Below are 10,816 nucleotides of genomic sequence, written 5' to 3'. Positions count from 1 at the left end.
CCTTATGATAATCTAGATGTTCAAGAAGAACTACAAATAAAATATAATTGCAGTTTAAATGATGAAAAAGACTTTGAGAGTTTTCCTCAATTAGCTAATACTAGTTTTAAAGAGAAAAATCTCGAAAAAGCAGGTCCAAAATTACCTTCGGCTGAAAAGGGCGCAATAGATTCAGATTCATCTCGTTCTGACTTCTCTAATAAACAAAGCAAAGAAAATGAATACCAAGTTTTAGGTAGAAACGATTGTGAAACTGAATCTAGTAGTAAAAATGTGGACCACGGTAATTTTAATTATTCAGGGAAATTTATTGTTAGTAACGTTATAAAGTTTTTTAATGACATAATAGATTTAATACATAAAAGTATAATAAATTTTGAAGTTGAGTATAAAGATATAAGTAACATCATAAGTATGCTTAAGAAATTCAAGAATTTGAGGCCAAATAAAAAAAGGGTCTTTCTTCAAAACATTAACACACAGTATGAAAGTTCGATTGATAACATTAAACGTTGCGAAATAGCTAATAATTGCAAGAAACAAGATGAAAACTTTTCCGTTTGCTTCCTGCAAATAAACAAAAAATTGTTAGGCATCATGAAAACATATTTGGAAAAACCCTCCACCGACATAATTTTGAAAGATGTTTACAAAAAAGTATCATCAGGTTTCAATCAACTTTGTAAGTTTACAAAGATTTACACAAGGCAGTTAGAAGAAGCTGTTGAAATAGTTCAAAATGTTCTTGATAACAAAAGTAATTTGAAGCTAAACGTTGAAAAATGGAATGAAAAACTTTGTGATATGATTGAAGAAATTAAAGCTATGTTTGCAGAGACAATAAAAAAGTTCAAGACATTGAAAACTAATGAAGTCGATACTGATGAACTCATTATTTATGTTGAAAATATTGCTAAAGAAGGTTTTGCGATATACGAAGAGTGGAAGTTTAAGTATTGATAAAAACTAGTAAATTTATCATATGAATGTAAGCCTTTGATTTATTATTCATTATTAAGTTTTATTTAAAGTGATATTTGTTCATTAACCATATTGTTATGTTGTCAAACATATTATTCAATTTTGTTACCTTTTTGATTTTATTTGCGAAATGAATATATAAAACGCTCATGAACTACTTTTTCTTCTTAAATCAAATACTATTTAGTAAGTAAAACATTTTTTTGGTGGCAAACAATTTAATGTGTTAAGGTTGAAAAAATAAACTTTACTTACATTTTCGTGAGCAAATCAAAATATTAAAAGACCTGATATAAGCATTTAAAATGAACCGTGACTAAATTGCTCAAAAAAAATTGCACAAGGTTACTAAATTGCACGAGGTGACTAAATTGCACGAGAACAAAGTTGCTAGAAAGCACAAAACTTTACGAAGCCAAATTTGCACCAGTTAAAATTTTGAACGAGGGTAAAAACTACAGAAACAAAATTAAAAAATAAACAGAACAATAATCTAAAAACTAATTTAATAAAAATAAAATCTACTGATCGAAGGTAAGGGTTAGGGGTAACAGTAATAGTAAAAATAATTTTAAAAAGTAAATAACAAAAACTATAATTGATGAAAAATAAAATTAAAAAAAAAACATAAAAATAAAATAACTTACCGACCGAGGGTAAGGGTTAGAAGTAAGAGTGATAGTGATAGTAAAAAGAAATGATAAAAAAATAAATAAAGTTGATAAAAAAATTAAAATAAACAAAAAATAATCCGTGCAGTATTGTCTCCGTGCAAAAGTGTCTTCGTGCAAAAGTATCTTCGTAAATTTTTATCTTCGTGCAACTTTATCCCCTTGTGCAAAAGTATCTTTCTGCAATTTCGTAAACTCGTGCAATTTTGTCCCCTCGTGAAATTTAGACAGCTACCCATTGTAAAAGTGGGGTATGTTAGCGGTAAACTAAAAATAACTTTTATATACCAAACTGTCCAAGCTTACTTACACAAAAGTTACAACTGTAACCTATATAAACTATTATTGTTAAATTTTGTCTCAAAATTTTATTTCGGTAAAGTATAATTCAATTTTCAAACTTGAGTGCTTTATTTTAAAAGAGAGAACGTTAAATTTTTAAAGTTTAGAAAAATTATACAGAATTTTAACTTATTTATTGATTTTATAATACAACTAAAATTCTGCATTAAGTTTTAACAGATAATGCAAACTAACATAAGTTTTTCAGAGTATTAAAAAATTGTTAATAATAATGAAAAAAGTAATTAAATAGCAGTTACTCTAACCAAGTAAAGTTGTGTTGACGCAAGTTATCTTAATATAGTTTAATATTTTTTAATATGGCTAGTACTTAAAACTTAGTGTTTATAAACTAAAATAAAATGTGTGATTTTTTGTACTTTTTCATAAACTTATGTTTGTTATTACTATCATATGATTTCTTAAGTACTATTGACTTGTCCATGTTTTTTTCAAAATTAAGAACAGCTTTTGCTCTTTAGCCTGCAGGATACACCTTATAGTACTTTTAGTAGAACTATAAAAATTCAACTATGCTGCAAAACTTATCAGTTCTTTTTTTAAATTCTTAGATAAACATATGAATTATAATTCGTTAGCAGCTAATTTTATCAACTTTAGAGTTTTTTTTAAATAACTTCCTTTACATTTTAAGCAACTTACTTCAAATTATAACAATTTTTTTGCTTTACAACAAATTAGTTTAAATACAGTTTATGAAAAAGTATATTTGAGATGAAATTACTTGAAAAAAAAATTGTTAGTTTTTGAAGAAAATAAAAAGTATTAATTCAAATAAAAAAATCAGCAAACTTTCTATCAAGTATTAGCTAAAACTTTTATTTTTAAAACTGCTTAAAAACTGTAGGAGGATATAGTATAGACTTTTCGTAAAGTGGTTTATTTTGCTTTCTTAGAATATTTTTTCTATAATGAATCTATTTAAACTTTTAAATTTTGACCGTTTATATTGAGATTTTAAGTTGAACTTAAGAAAATATTAAAGTAAAATATTAATTTAGTTATTAAAGTAAATACATATAAATATATTAAATATAAAGTTATTTAAGTAAAAAAACTTTAAGAAAAAGTGATTTTCTTTATACCTATTACATTAAGTATACATTTTAATTTTAGTTTTTAGGATATTGCTTATTAGATAGTTTGCAATTTTTTTAGTTTAAGCTTCTAAAGACTGTTTAAAGTATAGGTTTAAAATCTATTTTTGTTAAACTTTAACTAGATTTTTTAACACTTAACCGTTTTTGTGTCTTTTAGAATTCTGCAAATTTTAAAAAAATCACTTGTGTCAAACAAACATTAATAAAAACATTTCAAAATAAAAATGTGCAGCTAAGTATTAAATATTAACGAAAGAATCAAATTTAAGGTTTTAACAAATCAGTTAAAAGTATTGTTCTAGAAGTATTAACACTAAGCATTTTTTTTGTTTTAAACAACAACTTAGCTTGAAGAAAAATTAGAGTCTTGTCTTTACCTTTTCTAAAGTATTTTAGCAAGATAATATATTTTTACTGTTTCTTTAACATATAACACTTACACTTTGAAAAATCATTATTAAGTTTCATTTCAATGATTTAAAAAAAAGGTTGTTAAATACTTTAAGTCAACATTTATAAGTTAAGAACAAAAGACATAAAAATTATTAGCTTTGTTTGAATATTCAAACAGATCAAATGTTTTTATCTCAAACTAAAGCATGTGTAAAGTAAAATATAGTTTTGTTCTAACCAAAACTTTTTTACTTTTATTTTACATTAATTTCTCATTTGTCAAGATCATAGAAGTAAAAAATGTTTTTACCTTTGATGGAAAGTTTATTAGAGACTTTTTAGTTTTTAAGAATATTTATAATTGGCAAAAAATATAAATACACAGCAAATAATCATTAAAAAAATATATACAAAGTGATATTTGGTTCTTTACTCAGTTAATGCCTTAAGTAAAGTTTTATAAAATGTGTTATCACTTAAGATTTTTAAACTGTTGTTTTGATTATAGCTTATTTCATGTACTCAAACTTAAGATTATTGCTGTTTTACACTTAAAAAACTAATTTAAAAAACATTTCAGTAGAAGTAAAGAACTTTTATTAAAGTTTATTGAGTTTGAATCAAACCTAATTTTTTATAGTTTTTATAAACTTTTTTAACCTATAAATGGAGCTTAGTTGCAGAAAAGTTTGATTTCTTTTAATAAATACGACAAATAGTTGAATTACATAATTTTTGTTGTATCATAAAACTTAACATCACTTAATTTAAATATATCAAGTTGTACTAAAATACTTCTAAGCATTACTAAATTAACACTTCCTTAAGTTTAACAGTTGTTAATATTTATAAATTAAAACTTCTTTAAGTTTAACAGATGTTAATATTTATAAATTAAGACTTCCTTAAGTTTAACAGTTGTTAGTACAGAATACTTAGTATACATTGAACAGTATAAGCTTGTAAATGTAATACTTACAAATTAAATCGATTTAATTTATTACTGTAACATGAAGTTTTCTTATCGTGTACAGTGATTATAAATAAGCTTTTAAGTATAATAATTCAAAGGTATTTAAAAAGATTTTTTTATGCAATTTATAATTTAAAATATGCATGCACTTAAATTTTTTTTGTTCAAAATAGACTAATTTTTTGAGCAGACAGAACTATTTTCTAAATGAGTTGATTACTTAAAGCAGAAAAGACTGTATAATAAAAGTAAGCAATTTCAAAAATTAGCTTAAGTATAACTTATTTAAGCAAAAATCTTTTGCTCTCGTTGAGTGATACTTTTAAAGCCAATCAAGCTAAACATATCTGTATACAGAAACAAAAACTGTTGTTGTTAAAAGTACAAATTAACTTTTACTATTACTAAGCTTATGAACAGTTTGTACAAGTTTAGAAAGTGTCCTATTTAGCAAGAAAACTTGTAACTGTTAACATTTATTTCCACTTGTCAACTACTAAATATTTTAGCTTTTATAGAAATTTAGTTAAGTCGAGTAATGCTCAAATTTAAAGTTTTAAAATTTATTGCAATCTTCGTCTTCATTCAGCTATCATACGGCTTCAATGTTGATATTGACGAAAGATCAAGATATTTTATTGAACCTTCAAACAGCGACCTCATAAACCAAGCTCAATTTTTTTCCAGCTCATTTTTTGTTGACAAAGCAAAAACCGGCGGTTTCAAGTAAGATTAAATATCATTATAATTAAAAAAAAAATATTTTTCATTAGTATTATTGTTACAGGTGTATTGTGGCCTCAGGAAAAACTGAAAAAAAATACCAAAGTTTGTTACTTTTCAATATAAGTTGCTTCTAAAACATTCTAAATCTAAAATTTAATGAGTACTTAAAGTTTGTAATATTAAGTAATTAAGATTTGTATTTATTAAAAACTTTTTAACATAGATTTAGATGTAGATATAAATAAAAGTGAAAAGAAGCAGCATTGATTACTTTTTCAACGAAAACTAAAAAATAAATTAATATAGATTCTACCAAGAGTAAACAACTACATAGAAGTGTACAAGAGTGCAGCATACCTGACAACAACTTGGAAAAAACTCAGTGCCTCAACTTGATTAGAAAATCTGATACAAACTATGAAATTGTTAACAAGCTGCCAGATGGAAAAACATTAGTATGAGAAAAATTAATTTACAGCATTATATCATTTTTTATAAAGTATTGAAGTATTTTCACGTTTAGAAAAATTTGATTTTGTACATCAAAATAAAGAGCATTCGCAATATCTTTGTTATTTTTCAACAAAAAAAGCGTAATTTACTTTTTTATCAGGGTTGTTCACCATCGTACATAAAGGATTGTTCTAGCACAAGTGGAGACTATTTCACACCTGGAAAATGCGTGAAAATATCAAAACAACATCAAAAAACATTCATAGACCCTAGTTAGTTGATTGTAATGATTTTATATTACATGGTTATAGAGTTTAAAAAACATCCAATGTTATTTTCTGATTCAAATAAAATTGAAAATACTTAAGAACTTATTCTTTTATGATAACCTTAATTTGCCACAAAAAAGACAAAATACCACAGTATTTTACACATTATTATTTGTTAGTTTTAAAAGTTTTCAACAAGAAAATATCATTATGTAAACTGAATTTTCAAAGAATTTTATTGTATGTTCAAATTTTAGGACATGAGACAGTTAGGACATGGGCTTAACCTTAATTATTTATATTTTTACTCAAAATTTTCAATAATACTTTAGACATATAAGCGTCAAAATTAATTTTAAATTCTCTTTAGTTCGATATTTAGAAACTTTTAAAATAATAAAAATAATCTTCAAATTCTTTCTAAAATGTGTAATTTTTTTTCTCTTTTTTCTCCGTTTAACTATTTTAGTTAAAAAATCAAGCTAACATACTTAGCTGAAGTACGAATATCTCTTACTTGAGTATGCGCTTCTTAGGTACGCACATTTAAACAAATAAACTTTGTGCACTTTATTTGCTTCTTTATTGAGCCATTTTGGTTAAATACGCTCTTTAGAGCTGTCTTCAAAAAGTGTACTCAAGAGGATAAGTAAATCACAACATTTAAGTATTTTTTATTACTAAAAATTTGTTTCGTTAAATATTTCTTACCAGAATGCCCAGGCACTCAATCAATAGACCTTATTTTTCTGTTGGATGGTTCGGGTTCAGTTAGACAAGAAGGTTTCAAAAAGGCATTGAAATGGATGAACAAAATGATGAAGACTTTCGATAAAAATAACTTCAACTTGTTTGTAGGTGTCATAGTTTTTCAGTGAGTTTAAATGTTGTTCACAAATCTTAACTGCTAAAAATATACTTGTATGATTTGAAATCAGTAGAGCTTTATTTTGTAAGTTGTTTTCAAAAACAGTTTTACAGTAAAGGAGTTAAAAACATAAGTTTAGCAAAAGTTTAAACTAACATATAAAGATAGTTTAATACTAACCAATTACTTTCGCAAACTTTTTCGTGTTTAAACTTACGTCTATAGAAAAATTAGATGTACAAAAGTTTTACTCATACCTTTTCAGTGACCTAGAAGCCTATATTAAAATCAAGCTCAAAGAAGTAACGTCGTACAAAAAGTTTGAGGTATGTAAAATCTTAATTATGTATTGTAAAGTTTTTGTTCTCAGTTTGATACTTAGATTGTTTTATATAAAAAAGACAAAACTATTATTATTGTTTAACAAGATAGAATTAAGATATATATTTTTATATTTTGTAATGAACTTATAGCGTGCTGTCAGCAAAATAAAATGGCCTAAAGGTGGGACTCCAACCTGCAAAGGATTAAAAAAAAGTTTGAAAGTGTTTAAATCTTCTCCAAGGTTCGAAGACAAAAATACAACAAAAGTTCTTATTACTTTAACTGATGGAATGTAAGTATACTTTTTGTTAATGTATTTAAAATGAAAAAAAATCGTATTTTTTGTTTGTAACAGTTTTGCTTGTTAGATCTAAAATTTTCTTAATGGCTTGAATTTAAAACAATGTAAAAAAAACTATTGAATGCGCCATGAAAAGTTGAGGTTTAGTTCTTCATTTACGTTTTTTGACGACAACTAAATTGATTAAACTAAAACCGTATACTTTTATGAAAAAAAAATCGAGCAAGCCTCCTTAACTTACCTAATTCAAGTAAAAGCTTTTAAATGTTTATTTAAACGCGTGACAGATAAACATACTTACTAGTTAATGTAATTTTACAAACAAAATTTATCAGGAGGAGCTCTTGCAGACTTGAGGTCCTGAAAGCACACCAGAGAGCACTGAACCAAACCGGTGTCCACATGTATTCGGTAGGTGTCGGCTCCAAAACTGACGAAGAAGAGTTAAAAGTAAGATTGATGTTTAAGTACCGACTCTTTTAAATATTTGTTTAGTAGAGCTAGATTTTTTTATGCTTCATTAAAGCTACACTGCATTCAACCTAGACTAGCGGCTCTTAACTTTTTTTTATTTTTACCTCTTTTTGGAAGGTTGCTACCAAATTTTCCCCTTTTTGGATGGTACTCACCAAACTTACCGCCAATATACAATATAGAAATAACTAGATTTTTTGAACTATAAGCTCATTAAATATAAGTACAGTGACCTCTCGCATCTTTACGCACTCGTGACGTTACGCACTCTCGTTTAGTTATGCATTTTAAAATTCTAAACAATTCAAAAAAAAAATTTAATATTTTTTAATACTGCACAAATTAGGTTTATTTTATACTTTTTATGTAAAATATGTTTTTAAATGCTAACTAACTTCACTATATCTTTAGACTTTGAAAATTTATGTTCCTTGACTAATTGATAAACATTTAGTTAAACCTCAGTATATCAGAAATTTTGTTAACAATAAGAGTTTATATTAAAATTCTGAACGAAATATGACTGTGTTAAATAATGAAAGTATAATGAAATAATGAAAGTTTAAAACACGAACCAATAATACAGCACTCTTGCCCTATATGTGAACAAACATCTAGAAAAGAAATCTTATGAAACTTCTTAGCAAAAAAAAGCAGTGATACTTAATAAATATAGAGTTTACATTTAACACAAATGCTTAATTGTAAATTGAATTTGCTAAGTAGAATAGAATATAAATGTTTAGTATCAAATAAATCACAAATAAATAAAGATGAAATCTACTTATTATTGAAATTAGTAAAAATTTTCTAAAAGTATAATTATTTTATATAAATTTAAATCCTTTTTATAACATATATTTAGTTTTATCTTTTGTGTTCATATTATAAATAAATTAAACAAATTTTTAAAAAGTGAGAAAGTCCCCAGTCTGCTTTTAACTAGAAGCAATATCAAAAAACAGCCATTTTAGTAAGTATATTTGGTACCTCTCGTATCTTTACGATCTCTCGTATCTTTACGCAGTTTTTTCGTGGACACAATGTGCGTAAATAAGCGAGAGGTTACTGTAATCGTAAAATTTGAAATTTTACCTAATTAAAAAAATAGCAGTTAAAAATTTACTTATAAATTTAAAATACAACTAACAAACATTGGCTTACATAACTTGCAATTAAGAAAATCTAAACCCTAAAACAAGTAAGTTTACCCCGAGGGGTAAGTTTACACAGGTTAATAATCGCTGACTTGGACAGAAAAAAAAAGTAAGCTACAACTTAGAACAGTTAATACTTTAAATTGTATTTTTATTAAAATAATGGATGATACGTCAATTCAAAAAACGAAAAAAAATTATAATTGATAAGTTAAATAGTGTTTTATAAACCTTATAGATATTGGCGTCTAATGTAGACGAAAGAAGATATTCAGTCGACAATTTTAATAATTTGGACAAAATTGCAAATTCTCTCACAACCTCCGTCTTTAAAATATGTCTTGAAGGTAAAAACGTTTCGCACAATTAAAGTTATACATAAACAAAAACTTAAATAAACAAAGCACTTTATATTAAAAACTGTTAACAAAAATTTATATATACTTTTTTATCTCTATTTTACAAAAAAAAAGTATACTCGTAAAGTAGATTAATAACTTGGTTTTTTAAAGAAAATTAAAAAAAAATAAAGCTTATACATTTACACTGTTTTTTATTTGTTCTTATTGTCTATTTTTTGTTAAATAGATTTTGTCATTTTTTTTTCAAAGATAATAAAACTATAAACTAAGCTTTTAATATTACAATATTTGACTATTTTTCGTAGATTATTGCCATTTCAAAAAAAAACATGGTGGTGTATGTTTTAGTGTTTAAAAATTGTAACTAAACTTCACTTCTACAATATTTCACTTTTTTTTTAGACTAAGTGCTTTTTTTGTTTCTTTTATAATAAATAATCTAGTATTCTAAATTTAAACTATATGGACTGTATTCGATCGCGCTTTTTAAAGAAATAATTTTAAAAAATAATATTTTTAAAAGCGTCCGAAGCTTGTTTTGAAATCGAAGTATCCGAAAAAAACATAATGTTTATTGAGGTAAAAAATAAACATATAACTCAAATAAACGATGATTTGATTTTCTAAATTAAAATAACTTTTATCAATATTTTTCAATTTAGGAAACCACAATCAAAGCAAAGCAAGCAATATGCTAGAACGAGCTCAAGTCGGATTCTCAGTATCTACTGGAAAACAAGTTTGAATTTATTATAATATATAGTGTTTATTAAACTAAACTTTAAGTGCTGTAAATGTTACTTTAATGTTTAACTTAACAATTTGTTATTTATTAATTTAGCTATTAATTAAACTGTTGTTTGTGTGCTTGTGGTGTGTTTGTTTTGAATAAAAAACCCTTAAGAAAAGAAAACAAGTTGAAAACTACAAAAATATCTAAAGTAAGTTTTAATTGATATATACTTTTGCTTTTTTATGGAATATAAGTAATTTTCTATACGATAACCTACTATTAGTTTTTGTTTTAGATTTTTTTAGAGTACAACATTTTTTTTTCAAATAAAAATATTTTAAAATAAATAACTTTGATAAATCTATTTTTATATTAGTAAATTTGAAGTTATATTTTAATAAAATTTATAAAAAAATTTATTTTGACATGAAATAGTTTATTGAATAAGTTTTTAAAATACATATAAAAGCTTATTTCAACTTTTAAATGTTATAAAAAAAATAAAAACTTAGAAAAAAGAAAAGAGATCAAATTTTAACGAAATAAAACTTTGATTTTACAGTTGTTATTTCTAAACTTAAACTTAAAGTTATACTAGTTTAGAAGCTTTAATACAAATTAAATTGCAATAATCGAATAAAACACATTTACAATGAAAAAGAAACCAT

Source organism: Thalia democratica, chromosome 1, assembly GCF_965202585.1.
Source record: "Thalia democratica chromosome 1, ktThaDemo2.hap1.1, whole genome shotgun sequence".
Lineage (NCBI taxonomy): Eukaryota > Metazoa > Chordata > Thaliacea > Salpida > Salpidae > Thalia > Thalia democratica.
Note: the sequence above shows the minus strand (reverse complement) of the source record.